This window comes from Eleutherodactylus coqui, chromosome 6, assembly GCF_035609145.1.
Source record: "Eleutherodactylus coqui strain aEleCoq1 chromosome 6, aEleCoq1.hap1, whole genome shotgun sequence".
NCBI classification, from domain to species: Eukaryota; Metazoa; Chordata; class Amphibia; order Anura; family Eleutherodactylidae; genus Eleutherodactylus; species Eleutherodactylus coqui.
In genome coordinates this window covers 166,397,952-166,403,695 of record NC_089842.1, presented here as the reverse complement: position 1 = coordinate 166,403,695, position 5,744 = coordinate 166,397,952, and positions in this window count along the sequence as shown.

The window sequence follows — 5,744 nt, the reverse complement described above, 5'->3', positions numbered from 1 at the left end:
CTCCAACACTCTTTCTAACTCCATACTATGTCATAAGGATAGGCTATCAATGTCTGATTGCTGGGACCTCCATCCATTAGCTACCCCTTCATTGCTTATCTAAGCATAGTGGCTGTACCTGGTACTGAAGCTCAGACCATGCAAGTGAACAGGGCTGAGTAGTCCCTATTACAGAAAGTAGTCCCTATTGCAGAAAGTTCATCTAGGTCTCAATGGAATAGTATCAACAAAAAACTTTATTTAGGAAACACAGGATTCACCAAAAATTTGGTGTACACCTGCTTACGTGTTGCAGACACACCTAGTGTTCTTAGAGGGTAACTAAACTTTTAACAAACTTCAGACGTGAGAGTGCCCAAAAACTACACATTATTTCCCATAATCATTATCCCCGAAACCAGAGTGTGTCACTACTTCATGCTGCCCTCAGTGAGGACATCATAAAGTACATGACAGAATCCCTTTTAGGCCTTAGTCACATGACCGTTTTTACACAACTAGTTTAGCCGTGATAAAAAAAACGTGACTATCTAAAACATTGGTTTCAAATGTATTCATTCAGATAAGCGATATTTAGTCGTGGAAAAATGTTGCGCTGGGAATAATAGGCCATCGGTGACCAAAAACAGTGAACGATTTTATATGCAGCCGGAAAAGATAGGTCTTTCCCTATCTTTTCTATCTTTTGCTGAGATACTCCCGAGGCTCCCATAGGCTTCTATTGGAGCGGGGGGGGGGGGGGGGGGGAGATTAGCTGCATCCAATGCTGGGAAAATATTGCAGCTGGCCCTATTTACCATCACAAGTCATTCCGAGGATTTCTGCGGACCGAAGGATTTCCACGCTGCAGCGTGTATGTTCGTTAATACGCCACAGCGCCTGTGTGAATGGACGAGAAAACACGGCTAAAGCTCGGAACTTGATCAAGGCTATTCTTCATTGACATGTTTTTCAGATGCGATGCGGCCAGCGTACAATTGCATCGCTTGTGTGAAGGAGCTCTTAAGCAGGCAACCCATTTTAAAGCCCTATTCTGTATGCCTAGAATCTCTTAACACAAACCCCTTTAGTTTAGGGCGACATAGGCTAAAACAGGTTGGTGTAACTGCACCCAATTAATGACCTTAAGAGTTGCCAAGTGATGAGGCTGATGGAGGGTGTAGAAGTGCATGTGTGGCAGCCAATGATGCTTCTTGGTCTTTTATCACCATCTATATAGCTCACCAGAAGCAGAAAAATAGTGTCACACATAAAAATAAAGCAACGTTTACAGGGGTTGTCCAGAATTAAAAAAAAAAAACAGTTGCTTTCTTCCAAAAACAGCATCACCTTTGTCCATAGCATTGTGTGTGGTATTGGAGCTCAGCTCCATTGAAGAGAATAGGAGCTGAGCTACAATACCAGACACAACCACAAACAAGGGTGGCGCTAAGTGTATTGCCAAGTTGAAAGGCAACAAGTTTGGATACTTTGCGAAGAAAGCAGCCAAGTTTTTCTAGCTCTGGAAAATACCTTTAACATTGTCTGCTCACCACATAACCCTAAGAAAGGGTTAAATGATGTCAGTTTCACTTAATACTTCTTTACCAATACTTTAACCTGCCTGTCATCTCCACAAATCTCTATCCTAAAGATATGGGAGAGGCTTCAGAAATGGTGGATTAGTGTCATTCATGGTGATAACCTCTGTATGAGGATTCCATTCACAGATGGCGCCTGTGCCGTACTGATGGATGTCACCTGCAGTAGAGGTGTAAACAAGAATACTTCCATTCATTGACAGCAAACAGACAATATTACTGAGTTATTGAAGTACAAAGGATGTTATAAAATGTTATAGATCTGTTTATTAGGTCACCTGCTCACAAGCAGATATTTGCAGTGGAATCCGCAGTAGGTGTCTGCACCGCGGATCCGTGGCAAATACAGCCCATAGCATACTATGGGAAATTGATTCTTCCTCCACACTTGCGGAAATCTATTGTGGTTTCCACAAGCGAAAGAAAAATTGCAGCATGCTCCATTTTTGTGTGGATTCCGTGCGGACTGCTTCCATTGAAGTCAATGGAAGCCATCAATCCACAGGCCTTCTGTCATTGACATGGTCACTAGGCAAAAACATGGGAAAAGCAGGAGTTTAAAAAAAAAATCTGTACTGCGCATGAAAACCCAAGTAAGCAGGTACGCACGGACGCTGCTTCTCCCAATGCCGGGTTCCGCATGCAGGAGGCCTTATAAATTATTTTAATGCACCATCTGACCAGAAAGTCTCCAGTTCTGTAATATAAATCAAGGGGTGACTACTCCCTACTAATCCTCCTTGACCTGTCTGCTGCATTTGACACTGTTGACCATGACCTCCTTTTCACTATGCTCCGCTCTATCGGCCTAAAGGACACTGCTCTCTCCTGGTTCTTCTCTTACCTCTCTGACCGCTCTTTCATTGTCTCCTTTGCTGGCTCTATCTCCTCTCTACTTCCTCTCGGGGTCCCCCAGGGGTCGGTCCTTGGTCCCTTTCTCTTCTCAATCTACACAGCCCCAATTGGACAAACCATCCGCAGATTCGGCCTCCAATACCATCGCTACGCTGACGACACCCAACTATACACCTCCTCTCGTGAAATCTCTGGACCATTTCTCCAAAATATCACTGACTGCCTGTCCGCTGTCTTTAATACTATGTCCTTCCTTTTTCTCAAACTTAACCTCTCAAAAACTGACCTTCTCGTCTTTCCGCCTTCCAACCAACCTCCCCCCAGCATCTCCATATAAGTATCTGGCACCATCATAACCCCCAGACAGCACGCCTGCTGCCTTGGGGTCACACCGGCCTCTCCTGTACCCCCCTCATCCAAATTCTGGCCCGAACATGTCACCTGTACCTCAGAAACATTGCTAAAATCCGGCCTCATCCATTCCCGACCCGACTACTGAAACTCCCTGCTCATCAGCCTTCCCCGCACCGGACTCTCCCCTCTCCAATTCATATTAAACACAGCAGCTAGTCTTGTCTTCCTATCCAGCCGTTTCTCAGACGCCTCTGCACTATGCCAGTCGCTGCATTGGCTGCCCATACACTAAAGAACTAAATTTAAACTCCTCACCTACAAAGCTCTCCATGGCGCTGCACCATCGTACATCGCTCCACTCCTGTCCGTACACCACCCAGCCTGCACTCTCTGATTCACTAACACACTCAGACTAAACACCCCTCTGAAACGAACCTTCCATGCTCACCTCCGGGACTTCACCAGAGCAGCACCGATTCCCTGGAACGCTCTACCCAAAAACATCCAGACAATCCCCAATTCGCGGAACTTCAGACGCGCCTTAAAGTCGCACCTCTTCATGGATGCATACCAAACCTCCTGATCTAGCCCTCCACCCCCACAATATACCCCTACCCCTCCCTATGGCTTTCCACTTTTGCCTATCATGTACACTTCCTGCCCTGCAGCTCCTGTACTACCCTCAACCCATTTGTGTTCTAAAAACTGTATATGGTATGTTATCGTCACATTGCTGTGTTCCCCCTTACTCTACCACCTGCCCCTGTACCTTCTGAATCACCCCCACCCCCATTGTTTCCAAATAATTGAATACCACATGTAACTCATGTAATTTCTGTAATTTTTGCATTATTTATGTTCCCCAGGTGCCTCAAAAGCACGGTGGAATCATATGGCGCTATACAAATGAGGATTATTATTATATTCATGTTGAATTTCACTTCCTCCAATAATCCGGCACCTACCCAGGTTTATGGATGTCAAATTAAAGGATATTTACTATATTGTGATTAAAGTTGTCTCATTAGGGCCAATCCCATTGAGATTGGAGCTGCTGCAGCGATCAGCTCTCAAAGTAGTTTCACACGGGTGATAAAATTGCGCGATGTGAGTGTGAGTAAGGGCGCAGGATTATGAGACCAATGATTTTCAATGGTTTCCTTCACATTTCCAATGTTTTCACTCATGGGATGCTTCGATTAAAAAAAATAAAAAAAAATCGCAGCATATTCTATCATTCTGCGTTTTTGGGGTGTTTTTTTAGTCGCCCATGTTTTCCTATGGAGCCTCTTTTTTATCGCATTACAATACACGAACTTGCGATTTTCATATAATGCGTTTTTAACATTAGAAAGTCCTACTGACTCTTCAACTAAAAAATCGTGGCAAAATCACAAGCGTCAGCAATGTTTTTGTGAGAAAAAGCGCTGACGCTTAAAAATCGCAGGAACAAAGATGGGATTTTGCTGAGATTTTCTCTCGCCAATATGGCAATTGCCGTGTGAAGCTACCCTTACAGCATTCTGGCTCAAAGAGTGGGGAAGGGGGGCAACCTTTAACCCCCTCAGGCCACTCTCACACGTGTTCAGAAAACGCCGCTCGAAATCAGGGCAATTTTGAACGCATGTCACCGCGTTTGATGTGCCTTTTAACGTACCCCATCATTGTGATGGTTGATGAGATGCGTTAAAAAGCACAAAACGCACAAAAATAGAACAGACAGCGCTCGAAAATTGTGGCGTATCCGCTAATTGCGGTAAAAACTGTCATTTACTGACCTCACTAATAGGCTTTAACAGATTGCACATACATCTTTTAAGTCTGTGGCTTGGCTCACTACTAACAGTCAGGCTCCTGCTCTAACAGCCAGATGTGGAGAAACCTTAGATACTGGCAGTTTAACCCCTTACATGCCACAATCAATAGCAACTACTGCACTTAAGCAGATGACAGGGAGAGGGGGTTCCTTCTGTCGCCCATCGGCACCCTGCCCTGTGATTATAAGGTAACAATAGGGTTATATGGCATCTGGTAGCCTGACAAAGGCCTACATGTCTATCATGTAACTCTACCTGTTAGGCCCTGCCTCTGGCAGATTCTAATAGGCTGCTGTCATAAGCTTAGTAGAATGCACTACATAAGTAATGCAATGTACTATCCTAGCGATCGAGCTATGGCAACTTCAGGTCTCCTTCAGGAACTAAAAATAGTGTCAAAAAAGTACAATGAAGTTTGATTTAGGATTTTTAAAAATCAAGTAAAAAAAGTGCATTTTTCCCCCCACAAAAACCCTTTTTTCAATAGATAGAAAATAAAAGAAAATTTTGAAAAAGCAGCACAAACAAAATGCGATAAAAGTTATACAACACAATATATGTGACCCAGAGTGGTGCCATTAAAAAAAAAGTACTTGACCCCCAAAAAACAAAACAAACCCTCATATAGCAATGTCAACAAGTTATCGCTCTTGCAATGCAACGATGATAATCGCTTGGTCCTTTAAGCAAAAAATAGGCTTGTCACTACGGGGTTAACATGGTCTGCTTGCATACAGTATGGACACAAGCTTTCTTCAGGAGACATCCCCGTTCAGCTTTAAACCTGTGGAACTATCTCTTTAAATACTCTAGGATTGTATGATAGGTTTGATTAGGATGTCTCCCTTGCAAGCCATTGAGCCCCAGAGCTTGTCAGAAGTAGAACTTCACTTCCATCGCTCCCTATGCCAGCAAGGCACCGTGGAAAGTGTGACATGTAGCTACACATGACGGCAGCTCCCACTTCCTGCATTCCCAGCTCGGATCAGAATATTGTATCCAGTAACACAGATACATTGTTCTCACCTTCTCCTCTCTGCTGCCCCTGGCTACAAGCCCATCTGTGGCTGAGCATGCTCCACATACCTCCTCCTAGTCACTAGTGAATCCCTCTGTCAGGGTGGGCAAGGCCTCTCCA